This window comes from Solenopsis invicta, chromosome 13 (genome assembly GCF_016802725.1).
Source record: "Solenopsis invicta isolate M01_SB chromosome 13, UNIL_Sinv_3.0, whole genome shotgun sequence".
Classification (NCBI taxonomy): Eukaryota; Metazoa; Arthropoda; class Insecta; order Hymenoptera; family Formicidae; genus Solenopsis; species Solenopsis invicta.
The window spans coordinates 11,307,313-11,332,756 of record NC_052676.1 but is presented as its reverse complement, the minus strand read 5'-3'; the positions used below and the strand labels follow the sequence as shown (position 1 = coordinate 11,332,756).

At 36.0% G+C, this 25,444-nt stretch overlaps 2 pseudogenes; one reads left to right on the top strand and one right to left on the bottom strand.

Annotated features, from left to right (window-relative positions):
- The first annotated feature begins 16,344 nt into the window (after positions 1–16,344).
- Positions 16,345–17,418, top strand: LOC105197493 (annotated as a pseudogene).
- Positions 17,419–20,404: 2,986 nt separating this feature from the next.
- On the bottom strand, positions 20,405–21,751 carry LOC120359436 (annotated as a pseudogene).
- Between the last annotated feature and the right edge of the window lie 3,693 nt (positions 21,752–25,444).

Below are 25,444 nucleotides of genomic sequence, written 5' to 3'. Positions count from 1 at the left end.
ATGTACCATAAGCAACGTTACGACGGTATATTAAAAAATGTACAATTGAAGATATTCCGAAAAATGCAAGAAAGTATTAAAATACATTTAATGAAAAACAAATAGAAGAATTAAGAAATTACGTAATCGACATTTATAAGAACTTTTAACTTAATAAAAATTTAATTTGATAAAATATGCTACAGTTTTGCCGAAGGATTAGGTATTACTCATCGTTTCAATAAGGGAAAAAAAATTTTTGGAAGAGACTTTATAGAAAACTTTATGAAAGAGTGCAAATTGGTCTTAAGAAAACTAGAAGCAACATCAGTGGCGAGATTTTTAGCTTTCAACAAAGTAAACGTTATTACTTTCTTTACATAGTTAAAAATATTACGACTAAAATTTTCGTATAATACATAATGCTGACGAGACAGGTCTTTTTACACAGCACAGAACGTCACCAGAATATTGGTAGAATATTACATTTGCAATTTGAAACATTCTGGTGATTATCTCAGAGATACATTCTGATGACGTTAGCAGAACGTCTCATGTCCGCACTAGGTAATATTCTGGAGTCATTCTGAAATATTCTGGAAATATATGCACAGACTGTCATCAGAATGTCGCTAGAAAATTATATTTGAAATATTTTGGTGATTATGTCAGAGATATTCTGACGATGTTAGCAGAATGTCTTATGTCCGCACCTAGCAATATTCTGGAGACATTGTAATATTCTGGAAATACGAGAATAGTAAAATTTAATTGAATATAAATTTTATAGGTTTTTATGCTAATAATCTCTGATAATTGCAAGTGAATTTTTACAAAACTTATTAATTATAGTAATTGATTCTTGTGCTCATGTTATTATAACTCTATATCTTCAAATAGTCTGAATATTTTTTGTTTAAAGATTATTTTTAAAATTTTTTATTATAAATAAATACATAACATAAAACGTTTAAGAGACAAATAACATTTAGTTAATTTTAATATTTAATAAATTAAAAAATTAATAATTAATTCTTGAATATATTATTATTACCCACGTATATAGTATTATTCTTATTATTATTACTCTTGTATATTATTATTACCATTTTAAATAATTGAAAGACACGTGTTTTTTAAAGTATAGGTATGTATTATTTATTATTTATATAAATGTTTGCCTAAGGGTTGTTGCAAGGACCTTTTTTGGCATTTATTTTTTTTATAAAAAACGATAAAACATACGAAATGGCTGTTCTAGGGATAATTCTTAACGTTTTTATTGAGATTGTCGCGTTGTGTGATATGGAACGTGTTAATGTTTGAATAATAGACACTCAAAGACTCCCTAGTGAATGTTACAATACGTCTTTATTGTCAGAAATCAGAAAAGGAAGTGCCACTCAGGGCGCTCAGTCTCAGGCAACAGAAAATCCAGCCTAACTCCCACCACTATGTCTACATGCAGAAAAGTGGGAATGCCACCTTACAAAAAGAGAACTTGAACTAAAACCGAACGGAAATTGACGCGTATTTAATAACTCAATACTCCCACTTTTAGTTGCAAGTTACACATTAATTCTACCACGTTGTGCAAAAATGACAAAACAAAAGAACAATTAATTTCCGAATTAAACTACGCTCATTAATGTACGAAGAAATTGATGTCTTGCTCTTGGCAATGTCTTTGTCATAATGTCTGCACACTGCTCATTCGTTGAAATATATCTTAGTTCGAATTCGCCTTCCTCGAACTTCTCACGAATGAAGTGGTATCGAACATTGATATGTTTGGTCCTCTTGTGAAACTCCGGATTCCTCACAAGCCGAATTGCACTCTGGCAGTCCATGTAAAATTTTAGCGTATCCATCTCGACTTGGAGCAGCTCCGACAGCAATTGCTTTAGCCATATCAATTCTTTTATGGCATGCGACGCTGCCATGTATTCAGATTCGGTTGTTGACAACGCCACTGATTTTTGACGCTCCGAACCCCAGCTGATGATACCTCCGCCGAGCAGAAAAACATATCCTGATGTCGATCTTGCGGTTTGTTTGTCACCTGCATAATCCGCGTCACTGTAGCCGCAGAACGTCAGATCGTTGGCTCCCTCGAAGAGTATTCCCATGTTCAAGGTACCTCTCACGTACTTCAGAATGCGCTTGACGGCATTCACATGCGCCTCGGCCGGCTTTTCCAAGTATCGGCTGACATTTCCGACTGCGAAGGTGATGTCCGGTCGCGTTGCCACAGCCAAATACATCAAGCTGCCTACCGCCTCTCTGTACGGAAAAGTAACTTCTCCATCCGCCTCAAAATCGCTCAGATTCTGTCCAGCATCCAGTGGTGTAGATACTGCATGACAGTCCATCATGCCAAAACGCTGCAGTATTTTCCGTGCGTATGCCCGTTGATTGACCTGAATTGATCCGTCCGATCGTTGATCGACTTCGAGTCCCAAAAAACATCCTACGTCGGATACTTTAATCTCGAATTCCTTTCGCAAATGATCAATCACCGGCAAAATGGCCTCTTGGTTTTCCGATGCGATGAGCCCATCGTCCACGTAAATTGCCAGAACCATTATTCCATCCTTGCCGTTGCATACGAACACACATGGGTCCGATTCACTGACCTTGAAATTGAATTTTGTTATGAACGATGTAAACTTACGGTTCCAACAGCGTGAAGCCTGCTTCAAACCATACAAGCTTTTGGCTAGCTTGCATACTCGTCCACTTCCATCGTCATAACCAATCGGCTGCTTCATGAAGACGTCCTCCTCCAAGTCTCCATTTAAGAACGCAGTTTTTACGTCGAATTGCCTGAGTGACATCCGCTTTGACGCTGCCAATGCTAGGATGGCCCGAATCGATGTGAATTTGACCACCGGACTGAATGTTTCACGGTAATCAATCCCATATTCCTGGGTAAAACCACGCACGACCAATCTCGCCTTGAAGCGCTCGATGCTACCGTCTGTGCAAAATTTAATTTTATACACCCAACGATTATCTATTACCTTCTGATCTTCCGGTGGGTCGACCAAATTCCACGTACGATTCTTCATGAGCGAGGCATATTCTTCATCCATTGCCTGCTCCCACTGCTTCCGTTCCGCCGATTCAATTGCCTGCTCATACGTCCTTGGTTCCTCGTTCATTGCTAACATGGCTACATAATGGGCAGATGCGTCGTCAGATGTCAATCGCCGACGAGACAATGTGCTTCGATCACGCAAACGATGCTCTACGATGTTTCGCTCATCTATGTTACATAGAGTTCCACGATCCCGTTTCTTTGGAGTCGTTTCTGGTTCCACATTAGCATCGCTATCATGCTTATCGTCGTCCCGCTCGTTGATCTCTGCATCATTTACCTTCCAATCATTTGTGCCATCAATGTCGAGCACAACCCTTGATTCTTCTAAGAGAAAAATCACGTCTCGAGCCACTTCAATTTTCCTCGATTCCGGATTCCAAATGCGATATCCCTTCGAGTTTCCATCATATCCGACGAAGGTGCATTTAATTGCTTTCGGGTCTAATTTTTGCCTCTTCTCCTTTGGCACGTGTGCAAAAACTTCCGAGCCGAAGATTCTCAAGTGGTCAACCTTCGCTCGTTTATTGCACCACAATTCATACGGCGTCTTGTTAGGGACGGTGCTCGTTCCGGTTAAATTTAAAACATATGTTGCGGAATTGACCGCTTCCGCCCAAAACTTCTTATCCATTCCCTTCGAATGAATCATTGTTCGCGCTGACTCAACAATCGTTCGCATTTCCCGCTCAGCACACCCATTTTGTTCTGGCGTGTATGGGACCGTGCGCTGATGATGGATGCCCATTTCGTCAAAATAGGCCTTCATCTCATCGTTAACGAACTCCCTTCCATTGTCCGACCTGAAAATGCGCACGTTGTGTCTGTTGTCCTTTTGTGCCACTTTCACGAACTTCTTGATGTTGTTCGCGACTTCCGATTTTTGCTTCATAAAGTAGACAACACGAAAATGCGAATAGTCGTCCTTCAGCAGCAAAAAATATCTGGCACCGCCAAGCGAGCATTCCTCCATTGGGCCGCACACGTCCGCGTGAATGATTTCTCCGCACGTCGTCGATTTCTCTTCACGATTCTTGAAGCTCCCACGATGATGTTTCCCGTAGACGCACGCTTCGCACGCAAAATCTTCGTTGATGAAATCGATGCCCTCGTTGTCCAGAAATTTCTTCACGTGTGCGATGTTTTGATGTCCCAACCGTTCGTGCCAAGCACGGAGAGAGATCTTTTTTATCGCCACATTTGCCATGGCCTCGCCGCTCTTCAATGGTTTCACCTTCAGTAACATCTGGAACAGCTTTTCTCGACGAATTCCCACTGCGACCACATTACCATTTTTCAGCAATTCACAGCGCTTATTGTCTGAACGTAATTGGTGTCCATGATCCATGGCCTTACCCGACGAAAACAGATTCAAATGAATCTCTGGCACATACAATACATTCAACATCTGTTTCGAGATCCATTCACTTCCGTTGAACGCCAAAACATTTATGTTGCCTTTTCCTCGTGCCATGATCTTTGCACCATTTCCAATTGTTACTCCTGCTGACAACTCGGTGAAATCTTCAAACCATTCTCGGCGATGACACATGTGATCACTGGCACCTGAGTCCAGTACCCAAGCATCCCTGTCACATGTCGGAACCGATGCATGACATACAAATGCATCAGTCGATGCATTTCCGTTCTTCGCACTTGTTTTTTTCTTCTTCTGTGGACAGTCACGTTTCCAGTGACCCTTTTCACCACACACCCAACATGGTCTCTCACTTTTATTACTTCCGGCAGTATTTTTGTTTTGATTCGCCTGACCCCTTTTTGGACCGTTCTTCTTCGAAAAATTTCTTTTGGCTACCAGCGCTTCCACATTTTCGATTTGACCACGTGATCCCAATCGAAGTTCTTCAGCTAGTAACCGTGCACGCAAATTCGCCATCGTCTGAGCATCCGCATTCGTCGACTCCCAGGCACTATGGAAATGATCATACTCCGGCGGTAGTGACATCAAAATCTTCGTCATAACCATTGAGTCGGAAATGATCTCATTTTGATCCTTTAATTGCTGCACAATTTCCATGAGCTTTGAGAGAAAAATTGTGATATCGTCTCCTGTTTCCTTCTTGAAACTGTAATATTTCTGCTGCAGAAATATAATGTTCGATTTTGATGCCTGCTCATAAGTGCTCCTGAGCGTCGTCCACATCTCTTTCGCCGTTTCACAGTTCATGATTTGCAGCAATGGTTGTCTATGACACGCAGCTGAAATCGCACGTCGTGCTTTTGCATCCGCCTTTTTCCACACAGTAATTGCCGTGGCATTATCTGCAATACCTTCTGGCCTAGTTGCGGTACCGTCGACATGCTCGTATAACTCATTTGCTTCTAAATACTGTCGCATTTGGAATTTCCATGTGAGCCAATTATTGGTACCCTCCAGCTTATCAATTCCCATTCTCTCGGTCTCCATTGTTCCGAACAATCAAAAAAAAAGGTTTGAAAGAAAAAGAAAAAAAAAGGTCCAGAACAAAAACACGAGAAAAAAAGAGGGTCCGACTTCACTTGATTTCAAATTCACTCGACTCGATCGACCGTAGGTAGGTAAAACTGTATGCACGTCCGAACACGATTTTCTCGTTCTAGAATGTTTCGCGAATCGCACTAGTTCTTTACCGAATATACCGCACGATTCCAAACGATTCAACTAAGAAAAAAAACTTGTCTTCAGTTTACACAAAACTACACGAAACTCAGCAATGAGATCGAAATGATCGAATCGTCTTTGTCCAGTGTCCACAACACGAACTTCACAAACCGCGGAAAAAAAAACTGAATCTTCAATGTTCTTGAAATTCACTATTTCAGCGTCAACTGGGCCCATAACCTATTGAGATTGTCGCGTTGTGTGATATGGAACGTGTTAATGTTTGAATAATAGACACTCAAAGACTCCCTAGTGAATGTTACAATACGTCTTTATTGTCAGAAATCAGAAAAGGAAGTGCCACTCAGGGCGCTCAGTCTCAGGCAACAGAAAATCCAGCCTAACTCCCACCACTATGTCTACATGCAGAAAAGTGGGAATGCCACCTTACAAAAAGAGAACTTGAACTAAAACCGAACGGAAATTGACGCGTATTTAATAACTCAATACTCCCACTTTTAGTTGCAAGTTACACATTAATTCTACCACGTTGTGCAAAAATGACAAAACAAAAGAACAATTAATTTCCGAATTAAACTACGCTCATTAATGTACGAAGAAATTGATGTCTTGCTCTTGGCAATGTCTTTGTCATAATGTCTGCACACTGCTCATTCGTTGAAATATATCTTAGTTCGAATTCGCCTTCCTCGAACTTCTCACGAATGAAGTGGTATCGAACATTGATATGTTTGGTCCTCTTGTGAAACTCCGGATTCCTCACAAGCCGAATTGCACTCTGGCAGTCCATGTAAAATTTTAGCGTATCCATCTCGACTTGGAGCAGCTCCGACAGCAATTGCTTTAGCCATATCAATTCTTTTATGGCATGCGACGCTGCCATGTATTCAGATTCGGTTGTTGACAACGCCACTGATTTTTGACGCTCCGAACCCCAGCTGATGATACCTCCGCCGAGCAGAAAAACATATCCTGATGTCGATCTTGCGGTTTGTTTGTCACCTGCATAATCCGCGTCACTGTAGCCGCAGAACGTCAGATCGTTGGCTCCCTCGAAGAGTATTCCCATGTTCAAGGTACCTCTCACGTACTTCAGAATGCGCTTGACGGCATTCACATGCGCCTCGGCCGGCTTTTCCAAGTATCGGCTGACATTTCCGACTGCGAAGGTGATGTCCGGTCGCGTTGCCACAGCCAAATACATCAAGCTGCCTACCGCCTCTCTGTACGGAAAAGTAACTTCTCCATCCGCCTCAAAATCGCTCAGATTCTGTCCAGCATCCAGTGGTGTAGATACTGCATGACAGTCCATCATGCCAAAACGCTGCAGTATTTTCCGTGCGTATGCCCGTTGATTGACCTGAATTGATCCGTCCGATCGTTGATCGACTTCGAGTCCCAAAAAACATCCTACGTCGGATACTTTAATCTCGAATTCCTTTCGCAAATGATCAATCACCGGCAAAATGGCCTCTTGGTTTTCCGATGCGATGAGCCCATCGTCCACGTAAATTGCCAGAACCATTATTCCATCCTTGCCGTTGCATACGAACACACATGGGTCCGATTCACTGACCTTGAAATTGAATTTTGTTATGAACGATGTAAACTTACGGTTCCAACAGCGTGAAGCCTGCTTCAAACCATACAAGCTTTTGGCTAGCTTGCATACTCGTCCACTTCCATCGTCATAACCAATCGGCTGCTTCATGAAGACGTCCTCCTCCAAGTCTCCATTTAAGAACGCAGTTTTTACGTCGAATTGCCTGAGTGACATCCGCTTTGACGCTGCCAATGCTAGGATGGCCCGAATCGATGTGAATTTGACCACCGGACTGAATGTTTCACGGTAATCAATCCCATATTCCTGGGTAAAACCACGCACGACCAATCTCGCCTTGAAGCGCTCGATGCTACCGTCTGTGCAAAATTTAATTTTATACACCCAACGATTATCTATTACCTTCTGATCTTCCGGTGGGTCGACCAAATTCCACGTACGATTCTTCATGAGCGAGGCATATTCTTCATCCATTGCCTGCTCCCACTGCTTCCGTTCCGCCGATTCAATTGCCTGCTCATACGTCCTTGGTTCCTCGTTCATTGCTAACATGGCTACATAATGGGCAGATGCGTCGTCAGATGTCAATCGCCGACGAGACAATGTGCTTCGATCACGCAAACGATGCTCTACGATGTTTCGCTCATCTATGTTACATAGAGTTCCACGATCCCGTTTCTTTGGAGTCGTTTCTGGTTCCACATTAGCATCGCTATCATGCTTATCGTCGTCCCGCTCGTTGATCTCTGCATCATTTACCTTCCAATCATTTGTGCCATCAATGTCGAGCACAACCCTTGATTCTTCTAAGAGAAAAATCACGTCTCGAGCCACTTCAATTTTCCTCGATTCCGGATTCCAAATGCGATATCCCTTCGAGTTTCCATCATATCCGACGAAGGTGCATTTAATTGCTTTCGGGTCTAATTTTTGCCTCTTCTCCTTTGGCACGTGTGCAAAAACTTCCGAGCCGAAGATTCTCAAGTGGTCAACCTTCGCTCGTTTATTGCACCACAATTCATACGGCGTCTTGTTAGGGACGGTGCTCGTTCCGGTTAAATTTAAAACATATGTTGCGGAATTGACCGCTTCCGCCCAAAACTTCTTATCCATTCCCTTCGAATGAATCATTGTTCGCGCTGACTCAACAATCGTTCGCATTTCCCGCTCAGCACACCCATTTTGTTCTGGCGTGTATGGGACCGTGCGCTGATGATGGATGCCCATTTCGTCAAAATAGGCCTTCATCTCATCGTTAACGAACTCCCTTCCATTGTCCGACCTGAAAATGCGCACGTTGTGTCTGTTGTCCTTTTGTGCCACTTTCACGAACTTCTTGATGTTGTTCGCGACTTCCGATTTTTGCTTCATAAAGTAGACAACACGAAAATGCGAATAGTCGTCCTTCAGCAGCAAAAAATATCTGGCACCGCCAAGCGAGCATTCCTCCATTGGGCCGCACACGTCCGCGTGAATGATTTCTCCGCACGTCGTCGATTTCTCTTCACGATTCTTGAAGCTCCCACGATGATGTTTCCCGTAGACGCACGCTTCGCACGCAAAATCTTCGTTGATGAAATCGATGCCCTCGTTGTCCAGAAATTTCTTCACGTGTGCGATGTTTTGATGTCCCAACCGTTCGTGCCAAGCACGGAGAGAGATCTTTTTTATCGCCACATTTGCCATGGCCTCGCCGCTCTTCAATGGTTTCACCTTCAGTAACATCTGGAACAGCTTTTCTCGACGAATTCCCACTGCGACCACATTACCATTTTTCAGCAATTCACAGCGCTTATTGTCTGAACGTAATTGGTGTCCATGATCCATGGCCTTACCCGACGAAAACAGATTCAAATGAATCTCTGGCACATACAATACATTCAACATCTGTTTCGAGATCCATTCACTTCCGTTGAACGCCAAAACATTTATGTTGCCTTTTCCTCGTGCCATGATCTTTGCACCATTTCCAATTGTTACTCCTGCTGACAACTCGGTGAAATCTTCAAACCATTCTCGGCGATGACACATGTGATCACTGGCACCTGAGTCCAGTACCCAAGCATCCCTGTCACATGTCGGAACCGATGCATGACATACAAATGCATCAGTCGATGCATTTCCGTTCTTCGCACTTGTTTTTTTCTTCTTCTGTGGACAGTCACGTTTCCAGTGACCCTTTTCACCACACACCCAACATGGTCTCTCACTTTTATTACTTCCGGCAGTATTTTTGTTTTGATTCGCCTGACCCCTTTTTGGACCGTTCTTCTTCGAAAAATTTCTTTTGGCTACCAGCGCTTCCACATTTTCGATTTGACCACGTGATCCCAATCGAAGTTCTTCAGCTAGTAACCGTGCACGCAAATTCGCCATCGTCTGAGCATCCGCATTCGTCGACTCCCAGGCACTATGGAAATGATCATACTCCGGCGGTAGTGACATCAAAATCTTCGTCATAACCATTGAGTCGGAAATGATCTCATTTTGATCCTTTAATTGCTGCACAATTTCCATGAGCTTTGAGAGAAAAATTGTGATATCGTCTCCTGTTTCCTTCTTGAAACTGTAATATTTCTGCTGCAGAAATATAATGTTCGATTTTGATGCCTGCTCATAAGTGCTCCTGAGCGTCGTCCACATCTCTTTCGCCGTTTCACAGTTCATGATTTGCAGCAATGGTTGTCTATGACACGCAGCTGAAATCGCACGTCGTGCTTTTGCATCCGCCTTTTTCCACACAGTAATTGCCGTGGCATTATCTGCAATACCTTCTGGCCTAGTTGCGGTACCGTCGACATTCTCGTATAACTCATTTGCTTCTAAATACTGTCGCATTTGGAATTTCCATGTGAGCCAATTATTGGTACCCTCCAGCTTATCAATTCCCATTCTCTCGGTCTCCATTGTTCCGAACAATCAAAAAAAAAAGGTTTGAAAGAAAAAGGAAAAAAAGGTCCAGAACAAAAACACGAGAAAAAAAGAGGGTCCGACTTCACTTGATTTCAAATTCACTCGACTCGATCGACCGTAGGTAGGTAAAACTGTATGCACGTCCGAACACGATTTTCTCGTTCTAGAATGTTTCGCGAATCGCACTAGTTCTTTACCGAATATACCGCACGATTCCAAACGATTCAACTAAGAAAAAAAACTTGTCTTCAGTTTACACAAAACTACACGAAACTCAGCAATGAGATCGAAATGATCGAATCGTCTTTGTCCAGTGTCCACAACACGAACTTCACAAACCGCGGAAAAAAAAACTGAATCTTCAATGTTCTTGAAATTCACTATTTCAGCGTCAACTGGGCCCATAACCTATTGAGATTGTCGCGTTGTGTGATATGGAACGTGTTAATGTTTGAATAATAGACACTCAAAGACTCCCTAGTGAATGTTACAATACGTCTTTATTGTCAGAAATCAGAAAAGGAAGTGCCACTCAGGGCGCTCAGTCTCAGGCAACAGAAAATCCAGCCTAACTCCCACCACTATGTCTACATGCAGAAAAGTGGGAATGCCACCTTACAAAAAGAGAACTTGAACTAAAACCGAACGGAAATTGACGCGTATTTAATAACTCAATAGTTTTAATACGATACAAAACTTTATTAATACTTTTCTTGCGTTGTAATAACATATTTTAACAATTTCATATAACTATCTTACGAGAAATGTACATATTAAATGAAAATAATATTTTTAATTTGGTCCCGGAAATCACCATTTAAATGTATACAGTATAATTTCGATACCATTTGAAAATTTAACCATTAAAGTTAATAGGGATACTTTGTACGCAATTAATTTATTTGTCAATCACAATAAAATGTTTTCAAAAGAACTTCTTTGAACATTTTCTTTAATCTTCTATTTTACAATAATAATCAAAATTGCAAGTAATATGTATACTTTCAGGACATTAAGATTTTCAGCATATCTAATTCCAAATTCTTTCTCGGTTTGTTTTAAGCAATTATATATTATTAGTCTTAATATTAGCAAATAAGAATTTAATGCTTATATATTGATATTAATAATAATAATCTTTATTTATTTCAAGAGTGGTGTTTATACAGCCGTTTGTCCGGAAAGTAATGTCAGTGATTTTTTTTTACAAAGAATTTATTGAATTTTTTGGTACAATACATCAAAATACTTCAAAATAGGCTCCTTTTGATTTGACACATCGGCTCCAACAAATTTTCGAGGTATCGGATGCGTCACAGTAGGCTGTCTCCGGTATGTCTTTTAAAGCCGCGGAGCAAGCTGCTTTGATCCTTTTAATTGTTCCAAAATGCTTGCCTTTCATGAGTCCCGTAACATTGTTTAAAAAGTTGGGGTCAATTTTGCACGTGTCCAAATTTTCCTGGCACGTTTTAGCTCGGCGCAATTTTTGGTCGTCGGTTAACACTTTCATCTTCGCGCACACCATCCGCATGTGCAGATTATTTGTAACAGTCTCATGAACGATAGTTTTTGGTATGTCTAATAACTTTGACACTAAATGGACACTCAATCGACGGTCTTTGATGACGGTGATTATTAGATACATCAAAAATAAAAAATTATTGTTCATGAAATTGTTACGGAACAATCTACACATGCGGAAGGTGTGCGCAAAGATGGTGCCGAAAATGCTAACGACGGTCAAAAATTGCACCGTGTTGAACTGAGCCAGGAAAATTTGTACATGTGCAAAACTGACCCCAACTTTTTAGACAATGTTATGGGACCCATAAAAAGCAAGCATTTTGGAACAATTGAGGGGATCAAAGCAGCTTGCACCGCGGCTTTAAAGGACATTCCGGAGACGGTTTACCGTGACGCATTCGATGCCTGAAAAACTTGCTGGAGCCGATGTGCCAACTCAAGAGGTTCCTACTTTGAAGTATTTTGATATGTTGTACCAAAAAGTTCAATGAATTTTTTGTAAAAAGATCACTGACATTACTTTCCGGACAAACCATGTACGTGTGCACATTATATGAGATTTTTTGGCTATCTATAAAATGTAAATTATTATTAAGACACTACAACATTAAATTCTTTTCTGAAATCAACGAAGCAAACATTTATTTTATATTTACGTTTGTACATTTATAATATAATAAATATCGGTACGTTTCTACTTTTTATAAATGAACCATTACGTACAAATATATGCAATCAATAAAAATAATCTGTGACTTTTGCACAAAAATGTTAGATTTGACCGTGATATTAAATTAACTAATGCAAGTGACATTTGGTGACATATGTGTTAGTGTTCAATAATATCGGCATTATATGTTAATTTCATTCAGTATGAAACAGTTGTAGTCTAGATTTTAATAAAGCTGCTGATTTTATATTACAATCCAGTTTCAATTTTTATAATAGTTATTAGGATTATGGGCCTATATTTTTTAAATATGCAGTGAAAGTAATTATTAAAGCTGAATTATTATTACTGATTGGACGTATAAATTTTTCTATGTCTTTTAATCCGGCATGAACTAGATGGATAATTGCAACTTCGACAAAGTGTAACATACCCGAACTTATTTGGCTGACTTTTTTTTTATACTAATTTTAAAAAAATTTATTTAAAAATATTTCTTACGACATAATAAAACTTCCATCAAATAAAACAATAAATAAAATTAAAACACAAAATTGACCGGGTGTGACATACCCGACCTAGCTTACCGCGAGTTAAAGTTTATTTTATATGTATATTGAATAAACTTATCTCAATTTTGTTTGACAGCGGTTTTAAGTATAGTACTGTTGAGTATTAGAAATCAGTAATTGTATTAATCAAATGAGAGATTGTCAAACGTTAGTTTTTATCAGGCCCGATAACATACGTTTCCTTTTTACGGTTCACGTTTTTATGTTTATGTTTTTACGTTTAAGAATCTAATAAATCTACCAACATGTGTTTCAAAATAATAATCTCGTTTATTCAAGTATGTATAGTCAGTTAATAAAAGGTTGCAATAGGTTGCAACATTTTTTCTGAACCGCAGACAAATTTTGGTAATAGCATTTCTGGATATAATGTGCGGTTAGGATAGTTGTCAAAATAATACGGTTGTGAATTATACAAGTAAAAACAGAGAAATGTATTCCGAAAAAATCATCGAAAAAAAGTGTTGCAACCTATTCCAATCTTTTTTATTGATCAACTATACTAGATTAACACGAAGGATTAATAACAAAGATTAATAAATGTGACAGTCTATTTGGTGATAAATTTATTAGTCATTAATGGTAACGGTATTACACGTTATTTTCATTCCAAGAAACTGTTTTATTTCATATTTTTTAAAACGATTTTAATTATAATGTTATCGTCTACGAGAAATTAGTATTTCACAGGGCAAAAAGTTGTCGATAATCCGTTAACTTTTAGTGGTCCCCGTAATATACGTTTCTTCTATTTCTCATGATACATTTACATTTAAAGATTCAATAAATCTAGTAAATTGTTTCAAAATAACAAACTCATCTTATTGTTTATTAGAATAACGCTTAACGTATCATTAAGTAATGTGAATAATCAAAAGACAGTATCTGTCAGTTTTTAGTAGTACCAGTAATGTAAATTATTTATACATGATACATTTAATTTATATTTGCATTTAAAGATTTAATAAAGTTTTAATGATCAAAATCTGTTAATTTTGTTGAAAAATGATATTTATTTTTTAAAGTAGTGCTCAGGTAATCATACATTTAGAATAACGCATTTTTTTGTATTATATATATTATATGTACACTGCTAAATCCATTTCTAAGTTCTATCAATAACAATTAAAAATTGTAAATTATGTTTGTTCTACACCACTCAACAAAAAATAGAGAAGACTACTGAAAAAAACATTCAAAATAACACAATAATCAGATCGTTGTAACTATGTGAAAAATTATCGTAGAAAAAAATTGAGAAAGCATTTTAAAGCTTAAAAGTTGTACATTAACGTGCTTGAGGCCGTTTTTGAAAATTTTTTATCCTCGTAATTCTATATCAGTACAAAATTACCTTTTCAAAAAAAGGTAAAAGAAGGCGGTATTTATGTGTGTGCGCGCACCTTATCTTTAATTTTTCCAAAAAACACAAGTGGTACCATTTCTGTATTTTAACAAATAAATTTTTCTATGCTAACCCATGTGGTAATTTCTATACAAAACCTAAGTGATTCTATTTCTGCATTTTCATTGAAAAATCTTCCTATTTCTTACCCAAGTAGTATTTACTTAAAAATAAATATTTTTAATTTATTTAATCCAACCTAAATGTATTCTTTCCAAAAAATGTATGAAATCTTTAAATTGCGCCATTTATAAAGAGAATATGTTGCTCTTTAAAATAACTGCTGTATTTACTTAAAAGTAAATATCTTTAATTTAATCCAACCTAAATGTATTCTTTCCAAAAAATGTATGAAATCTTTAAATTGCGCCAATTATAAAGAGAATATGTTGCTCTTTGAAATAATTGCTGTACTACTTTTAACAAATAAAATGCAAGTGATAGTATCTTTATTTTTTAAATAAAATCCAAGTGGTCTCTTTAATTCCTTTCTAAATAAAATTCAAGTGATACTATCTGTGTATTTCTATTGAAAAATTTTTCTGTTTTAACCTAAGTAGATGTACTTAATTTTAAAAAGTTTCAAAGGAATATATAACATTTAATCTTAAAGAATTAAGGAAAAAACAGAAATGAGAAAGTTTTATTAAAATATGAAATTTTTAAACTACTTGATATAGCAGTATCCTTGTTGAGATTTTGTTTTATCCCTCATTTAATAGTTTTAATTAAAAAACTTTTACTAGTACCTCCTTCTCCACTAACGTATAATCGTAGTAACGATTTTTTATTTGACATTACAGTACTAGTGATTCTATCAAATACTCTTTTTTGGTCTACATTCAGTTTTGAAATCATTTGAGACATATCAACGTTACATTTATTACCAAGATCTTTAAAATCTTGGATTGCCTCACCAGCTTGAACATTTTGAACACCTTTTGGGTTATCAGGATCATCCTGAGACACATGCTGTTGCTTTTCGTCTAATTGTTGTTGAACTAATTCCTTCGCAGAATGCTTTTTTCAATTCCTCCATTCTTTTGTGATACTGCAATGCCTCGACGAGATGTAATTTTACAGTGTGAAATGATTCCGCATAAGTATCACAATCATTTATAAGCTCTTCTATTTTCCGCCATGGTTGAAACATAAGAAGTAATGCAAAGAAATAATCTTCCGGCTTAGTATTGACATCATATCTATAATGATTAATAAGATATGCACGCTGTTGTCGTTTAAGATAATAAACATTATCTATCTTGTAAAACGTAATATTTTTATTTTAACGTAATACTTTTTGGTTTGATTTTCGTAATATCATGCCATTGTGCAAATTCATATAAAGACATAGATTCAAATTCCTTCGGTCTATTCGGATAATGATTGTCTATCATAGATGGACAAAATATGTCTTTCGATTCTTCATCAAGAGCTTGAACTTCTTTACAACTTTTGACTCTTCTGTATCGTATTTTATTAACATCTAGCCATTTAATAGTCATTGCTAGATCAGTTCTGTATAAAGAAATGCCTAGCAATGTATCGGCAGCTTCAAGAGCTCAACATTCTCTATGATTTAAGAATCGTAAATCAACGTTCCAGAGACAACTCGCCACTGATTTATTTTTCTGATCTTCACTCTCAAGGATATTTTCAGATATTTCACACTTGCTTGCTTCACTTACATACTTAGTAACGTACCAAGCAAGCAATGTTGAGTTTTCACCAACAAATTGTATATCCATATTTCCTTCCCACGCCGTAAGAACAACAGGATTATAATCATTTACATAAACTTTATTATCTGTTCGAGGAAGATCATAAATCCTACTCCTATGCTTTAAATTTTTTCTACTTGCTATCGAGCTTAAGACGTCTTTCATGATTAACGTTTCCGTAATAACACGAGAAAAACCAAAACGACATACACGAATAACTTTACGGCCCATTTTTTTGGAACGAAGACAATAATTGTTATGTTTGTGTAATTTACATATACGTCCAAGTATCTAGATGAGTCACTACTCATATCAATTTTGCAGCAAAAGAATTTGGAGGATGGAGGTAACGAGAAATTGAAAGCACACCTAATAGAACAGATGTATGAAAATCTTGGAATGGTAATGGTTTTTACAATCAGTGCAGCTCAAGAATAGCTGAACGTACAGTGGGACAAGATAAACCTGAGGAGAGAAGAGACTGCGGCACAAAAACTGAAGGAAGAAAAGGATGCAGAAGGGGTAAGACTAGTTTTCCTCATTTGTTCTTTTGAGATTTAAAGATTCTAATAAGTAATTCAATAAAGTCTGTTATGTAGTTATCACATTTCTAAAAAAAGAAAAACGAGGAAATTTGAGATTTCTCTTCAATTTTACTTTTCCAGAAAATTAGGAACACTTAGTATTTTATTATCACAGTTACTTTTTTATTTGTGTTTAAAATATTGGATTTATTAGTGTCTAGAATATTGAAAACACTGGCTAAGACATTCGAAATATATTCACACAGACGACAATTGTAATGGTTTTATGGACGATTTGAGAGAATTCTCGTAACTGTCGAATCTTTTTTAAGCTGGAAAAAGAATTTTGATAAAGAAATGGTCTACACGAAACGGAAAGAATTAGCGGATAGCCAGGACAAAAAGTTAACAGGCAGGAAATTATTTATTTTACATAAAAGTATTGTTTCTTTTAAATAACTGTAAAATAGTTTATGGAAAGAAGAGTTTCTCGTAATTTTATTAATAACAAAATCAATATTTATCAATATTATAAAGATATAACAAATTGTTTTTATTGGTAAATTTTTTCATTAAAAGAAATATATGAAGATATATACAGATGTAAAAAAAAAGTTACAAGACTTCTTTTTATTTGTTGAAAGCTGGAGAACTTTTTAAAATCTGACTTTTATTCTATAAGATATTCTATATTGACATTTTGCGTATCAACATTGGTGAAATAGGTGATGCTGTAAAAGTAGAATGAGACAGTTTGGTCCAAAACCTAGACGATGATGAGGACGACTCAGACTATGATTCAAATATCTCGGGTGATAGTGCCTAAACAAGCTTGATTCAGTAGCCTTCAAAGTGATACGTGGAACAAATTAAATTTAAGGAATTTACTGAATTATTACAAAGGGAAAAAGGAAAATGAGTAAAATGTATATCGCATCCTCGCGAAAAAAATGATGATAAAGATTGAAAATAGTCCTTGTTTAGAGAGGAAAGAAAATACTGTGTTAAAAAAGTAAGGTGAATTTTGTCGTAAAATGAAAAATCTTTATTTATTCATTCAAATCAATTTCATCCCCTTCGAAGTATTCCCCCTCCGATACAATGCACTTATGCCAACGTTTTTTTCATTCCTCGAAGCATGCCAAAAAGTCGTTTCCTAGTATAGCCTTCAAAGCGCGCAGCGATTCACATTGAATCTCTTCAATAGATTCAAAGCGGTGTCCCCGGAGCGGTCTTTTGAATTTGGGAAATAGCCAAAAGTCACATGGAGCGAAGTCAGGTGAATAAGGCGGAACGATATGAGTGGAATTTTTGGCAAAAAACTCACGAAGAATCAATGCCGTTTTTGGCACCAAACAAGATTTGACTCTTCTAAGGCCCAAATAATCCTTCAAAATTGTTTGAACTGATCCAATTGAAATGCCAACCATATCGACAAGGTCTCTATTTGTTAATCGACGATTTTTGAGCACCAATTTCTTGATTTTCTTTACGTGTTGCTCATCAGTTGACGTTGATGGTCGTCCAGAGCGTTCCAAGTCATCAGCACGTTCTCTGCCTTCTTTGAAGTCTTTGTATCATTTATAAACATTTTTCTGCGACATAGTCGATTCACCAAAGACCCTCTGCAACATTCTGCACGTTTCCGCAGCCAAAATTTCATTCTGCAAACAAAATTTAATGACACTTCTTTGCTCAGACATTGTAAAAATCGCCAAAATCACTTTTAATCGTTTAGAAAACACAAGTGTAACTATATGACTAATGATGACATAAACATGAAATTTGGCACAGATGTCACTAACAGTAGTACCAACATAAAAATAAAACAGTTTGCTCGAATCGATTAGCGCGGGAAGTTTAAATTAAAAATTCACCTTACTTTTTGAACACAGTATATATCTTATTTTTCGGCAATGCCGATTATACGGTCGCATTTCTGAGATTCTAACTTTTATTAAAAATGTTACTCGGTTAGGATAGGTTGGGTTAAAAAAAGTTAAAATATATTTTATATATTTATTTTTATTGATATTTTAATACATGTTTTTTTTCAATAATAATTATATACATTAACAACTTTTTTGGCCCCTATGCTCTCCTCCACCCCATTCTCTTCCACCCCGTCCTCTACCACCACATTCTCTTCCGCCCCGTCCTCTTCCACCCCGTCGCCCTACTTTCTTCCAGCGAGCTGTAAAAATTTCTTGTATTACGGTAAGTAATTTATAAAATTTAATTTAATATTAAAAGACTATATATATAATAATCTGTAACCTACTTTTGGTTTCTGCGGCCGATGGTGCGGCTGGCGGTGCGGCCGAAGGTGCAGCCGGCGGTGCGGCCGAAAGTGCAGCCGGCGGTGCGGCCGAAGGTGCAGCCGGCGGTGATTCCGGCACTTTCGGCCGCACCGCCGGCTACACCTTCGGCCGCACCGCCAGCCGCACCATCGGCGGCAGAAACCAAACGTAGGTTACAGATTATTATATATATAGTCTTTTAATATTAAATTAAATTTTACAAATTACTTACCGTAATACAAAAAATTCTTACAGCTCGCTGGAAGAAAGCAGGGCGACGGGTGGAAGAGGACGGGGCGGAAGAGAATGTGGTGGTAGAGGACGGGGTGGAAGAGAATGGGGTGGAGGAAGGCGTAGGGGCCAAAAAAGTTGTTAATGTATATAATTATTATTGAAAAAAGACATGTATTAAAATATCAATAAAAATAAATATATAAAATATATTTTAACTTTTTTTAACCCAACCTATCCTAACCGAGTAACATTTTTAATAAAAGTTAGAATCTCAGAAATGCGACCGTATAATCGGCATTGCCGAAAAATAAGATATATACTGTGTTCAAAAAGTAAGGTGAATTTTTAATTTAAACTTCCCGCGCTAATCAATTCGAGCAAACTGTTTTATTTTTATGTTGGTACTACTGTTAGTGACATCTGTGCCAAATTTCATGTGAATGTCATCATTAGTCATATAGTTACACTTGTGTTTTCTAAACGATTAAAAGTGATTTTGGCGATTTTTACAATGTCTGAGCAAAGAAGTGTCATTAAATTTTGTTTGCAGAATGAAATTTTGGCTGCGGAAACGTGCAGAATGTTGCAGAGGGTCTTTGGTGAATCGACTATGTCGCAGAAAAATGTTTATAAATGATACAAAGACTTCAAAGAAGGCAGAGAACGTGCTGATGACTTGGAACGCTCTGGACGACCATCAACGTCAACTGATGAGCAACACGTAAAGAAAATCAAGAAATTGGTGCTCAAAAATCGTCGATTAACAAATAGAGACCTTGTCGATATGGTTGGCATTTCAATTGGATCAGTTCAAACAATTTTGAAGGATTATTTGGGCCTTAGAAGAGTCAAATCTTGTTTGGTGCCAAAAACGGCATTGATTCTTCGTGAGTTTTTTGCCAAAAATTCCACTCATATCGTTCCGCCTTATTCACCTGACTTCGCTCCGTGTGACTTTTGGCTATTTCCCAAATTCAAAAGACCGCTCCGGGGACACCGCTTTGAATCTATTGAAGAGATTCAATGTGAATCGCTGCGCGCTTTGAAGGCTATACTAGGAAACGACTTTTTGGCATGCTTCGAGGAATGAAAAAAACGTTGGCATAAGTGCATTGTATCGGAGGGGGAATACTTCGAAGGGGATGAAATTGATTTGAATGAATAAATAAAGATTTTTCATTTTACGACAAAATTCACCTTACTTTTTTAACACAGTATTTTCTTTCCTCTCTAAACAAGGACTATTTTCAATCTTTATCATCATTTTTTTCGCGAGGATGCGATATACATTTTACTCATTTTCCTTTTTCCCTTTGTAATAATTCAGTAAATTCCTTAAATTTAATTTATTCCACGTATCACTTTGAAGGCTACTGAATCAAGCTTGTTTAGGCACTATCACCCGAGATATTTGAATCATAGTCTGGGTCGTCCTCATCATCGTCTAGGTTTTGGACCAAACTGTCTCATTCTACTTTTACAGCATCACCTATTTCACCAATGTTGATACGCAAAATGTCAATATAGAATATCTTATAGAATAAAAGTCAGATTTTAAAAAGTTCTCCAGCTTTCAACAAATAAAAAGAAGTCTTGTAACTTTTTTTTTACATCTGTATATATCTTCATATATTTCTTTTAATGAAAAAATTTACCAATAAAAACAATTTGTTATATCTTTATAATATTGATAAATATTGATTTTGTTATTAATAAAATTACGAGAAACTCTTCTTTCCATAAACTATTTTACAGTTATTTAAAAGAAACAATAATTTTATGTAAAATAAATAATTTCCTGCCTGTTAACTTTTTGTCCTGGCTATCCGCTAATTCTTTCCGTTTCGTGTAGACCATTTCTTCATCAAAATTCTTTTTCCAGCTTAAAAAAGATTCTACAGTTACGAGAATTCTCTCAAATCGTCCATAAAACCATTACAATTGTCGTCTGTGTGAATATATTTCGAATGTCTTAGCCAGTGTTTTCAATATTCTAGACACTAATAAATCCAATATTTTAAACACAAATAAAAAAGTAACTGTGATAATAAAATACTAAGTGTTTCTAACTTTCTGGAAAAGTAAAATTGAAGAGAAATCTCAAGTTTCCTCGTTTTCTTTTTTTAGAAATGTGATAACTACATAACAGACTTTATTGAATTACTTATTAGAATCTTTAAATCTCAAAAGAACAAATGAGGAAAACTAGTCTTACCCCTTCTGCATCCTTTTCCTCCTTCAGTTTTTGTGCCGCAGTCTCTTCTCTCCTCAGGTTTATCTTGTCCCACTGTACGTTCAGCTATTCTTGAGCTGCACTGACCATTGTAAAAACCATTACCATTCCAAGATTTTCATACATCTGTTCTATTAGGTGTGCCTTCAATTTCTCGTTATCTCCATCCTCCAAATTCTTTTGCTGCAAAATTGATATGAGTAGTGACTCATCTAAATACTTGGACGTATATGTAAATTCTAATCGACAACTGAGACCATTATCAGTTTCCGATTCGTACTCCTCTGTCTTGATTGGTATGGCAAATACATAAAACAGTTCCATCGTTAAAACTATGTGATATATATACATGTTTATATCAAAAACCCATAAATTTTTATTATTAAAAATTCAACGTTATCATTAAGTAACATTTTCTAATTTTTTACAATCTTCTATTTCTATCTTTCAACAACAACAGTAAATATCTAATTTTAATAATTTTTAATTTTAATCTTCAGTTTTATAAACTGCTCATTTAAAAAAATTCATTTTTCTGCTTCTTGACAAATGAAATTTTACAAATTCAATGTTGATGCTCAACGAATCTTTTTTTTTATGCCACAAAAGTAATGCACATTAATTATATATATTTTTTTCAGTTATACTGTGTAAATTGAATTTTTATTAGTCGTAAAAGCTTTAAAAAAATTCACAAAATATTGTAACATTCAGACAATTATATAAATCAGATATTTTATATATATTATAAAAAGATCACATGTGCACAACTTACTAGAACTCAAAGTTTTCAAAATATCAAGAGGATGCGAATACTCTAAATCTCATGGGGATAAGAGTGTTGTGTGGGCTTGAAGATCAACTTTCCAGTTTCGCTGCAACAAAATTCATAATATATAGAAGTCATCAATCACACTTATAGCCCGCTAAGTTATAATATTGGTATTGAATTGAATGCTATCACTCGTCTGTGTACTCCCATCATAAACAAAATCTGCGTGAAGGATACTGCTCAGGTGTTGGTATCGAATGGCGGTGCAAGTAGTAGATGATAGATTAATTAAACACAACAACACTGCAATAGACAAGAACAGACACTCATCATTGAAGCAATCAAATTATGTACAATCAAAATGTTATTTATAATCAAGAATTATTATATTATTTGTAATTGTTTATAATTAAAACAGATTTTTAGTCAGAAAGAAAAATCTCACATAGTATATGTTTATGACATTTATGATATTGTAGGAGAAGTAATGCAAGCAAAATATATATTGTTAAATACAGATAAATTGTTGATTGATATGTGACTTACCTTCGATATTGATGAATTCAGGCTGATTCGACGCGTTTTTATACGAAACGGACGAATCTGGCAGGAAAAGTGTCGCTCTGCTTTGCGAAGAGAGATAATAATATATAAACGACTTTTTAGGTTAGTAACCTGTCATATCGGCAATCATGAATGCGGTTATATGATACATGCATCACATCACATGAGATGCGCATGACGTGCATAATGCATTATATATCCTCGTTTAACGTTAGTTAGTTGAAAAACAACAAGGATAAATGATGCATCGCATGTTATGTTATGCGTGAATCGCATGTTATGTTATGCATGAAACGGAACGCACCCATAATCATATAAAACGGCTATAACGAGCACCACTCCGTGTCGGAAACGTATAGAGCACCACTCCGTGTCGAAAACGTACAAGATTCTCTTAGCGACGATCGGCAAAAAGAAAGTGTTGTCCGCCCCGCGAACCGAGATATATTGCCGATTCAGTTCAGGTTACAGGTTAAGAAACCCATGATATCACGGCAATCATTATCGCGGCACTCGCGGCCATCGTTATGCATCACATGGTTGCATGCGGGCTGTGTAGTAATGAGCGCCACTCGTTACTCGTGTCGAAAAAATGTACTGGACAAGATTCTCTTGGCGACGATAATAATAATGATGACGTATCTTAAATGTATATTGTCGAGATTTGAACTTTGCGTCACGATATCTCCGCTCGTAGGACACGGAGAGAAAAAATAAAAACACTTTTATTATGCAATTTTCCCCAAGCTATCGATTGAGACTACTCAGAACTTGATCGGTTTAGCCGTTACTGAGATCTGATAATCTCGTTATGCTTGAACTCGCTGATTCGCGTAAAAGAGGCTAGTCTTTCTCGCTGATGATGAAAATGAGATGAGATATGATGATGATGATGATGATAATGAAAATAAGTAAGAAAAAAAAACTGCGAGACGCGACCGCGCCTCCTGATCTTAAAAGAGATCAAGTTAATTTGTTCCTTAAAAATTTGCGCATTTAACACTATGCAGCTCAATAAAAAATTTTTTCTCAATAAATTAAAGACTTTTACAAGAAAATACACAGTTTTACCTACAAAACACACATACACGATGTGCAAAATCCGACTGGCAACCTCCACATGGTGCACATTGGGTAACGCTAATGCTGGCAGTAAATCTCATTTTTAAAACATATTATAATAGCGATTTCGGCTGAGACGCACCGATTGCACATTTCAAGGTCCAGATAACCATAATTGTGCTGAATTGTGCAATTGATGCGCCCCAGCCAAAATCACTATAAGATTGTTTACACAAAGTCATGTAATTCAAAAAACATTTATAAAAATAAAGAGTTTTATACGAAAAATGTTTCAATTTTTGTCATTTCTCGAGAAAGATAGTTTACGATATTAAAAGTACGTAATTTTTCACTGCAAAATAATGTTCTGAACTTCATCATATAACTATAAAAATAAATAATTTTCAAAAGCGATCAAAAACACATTAAATTTTCAAGCTTTGCAATGATTTTAAAAATTTTTGTATGTGATGATTTCTCACCGAGTTTCAATTTTGATTGTAAAGAAATGCAGGTTTACTTTTAAAGTCGCATAGTTTGATGAACAATAAATTTGTACGAATATTTTAAAAAAGGCATTATGTAAGTAAAACTGTACTTTCTTGTAAAAGTCTTGAATTTTTTGAGAAAAAATTTTTTATCAAGCTGCAAAGTGTTAAATGCGCAAATTTCTAAAGAACGAAATAACAAGATTTTTTTTTAAGATATAGAACTACAGGGATAAAAAATTTTCAAAAATGGCCTCAAACACATTAATGTACAACTTTCAAGCTTCAAAAGTTTTTTTTTCTATGATAATTTTTCACAGAGTTACAGCGATCTGCATAACTGTGAATATTGCATAATTTTGAGCGTTTTAATAGTGTTCCTAATTTTTTCTTAAGTGTACATAACTGATAAACTTCTATCCTATAAGATGATTGATAAACTCTATGGCTAACAAACTGGCATTTGGTAGTATTGTGTTGCATTAATATTTACTGAGTTATTATCAAAAAACAAATAGCTATTCCACTTCTTCTTTCGTTTCTCTATATATCGCATCAGTATATATTAGTACATGTTAACGAAGTTTTCGAAAGCCGATGTGTACTAACAGAATAGTATTAATCTAAACACTGTTCTATAAATAAATACTTATTGTTAGTTGATAAAAATATAATTTCCATTTTATTAATTTTACATAAATATGATAAAATTCATAAGATTATACCATATTTATAGGATAAAATAATCATAAAAGAACATATTAGAAGAATACAAATTTTATTTCAATATTTATATTATATCATATTAAAACAAAAGATATTTAATACATAGAAAACTGTCTATTCAAGAAAATATGAATGTATTACAAAAATAAAAGTAAATATAAAAGTTAATAATTACTTAAAGTAATAATGCTAAAGTGATAATACTGATTATGTTTAAACTTTTGTTGTCATTTTTATTACATATAATAGTTAATATGTTCTTGTAATGTTTAACATCATAATGTTATATAAGTATTAATTTTTATATTTAATATCATCAGTTGTTTATTAAATATACTTTTAGACTATTTAAAGAATGTTAAAGATATAACTTAAACTTAAATTAGTAAGTACACTTTTCTATATTATATACGAGTATATAAATAAAATAAACTTTTTTAATTTTGTAACATTACACGTATATATGAACATAA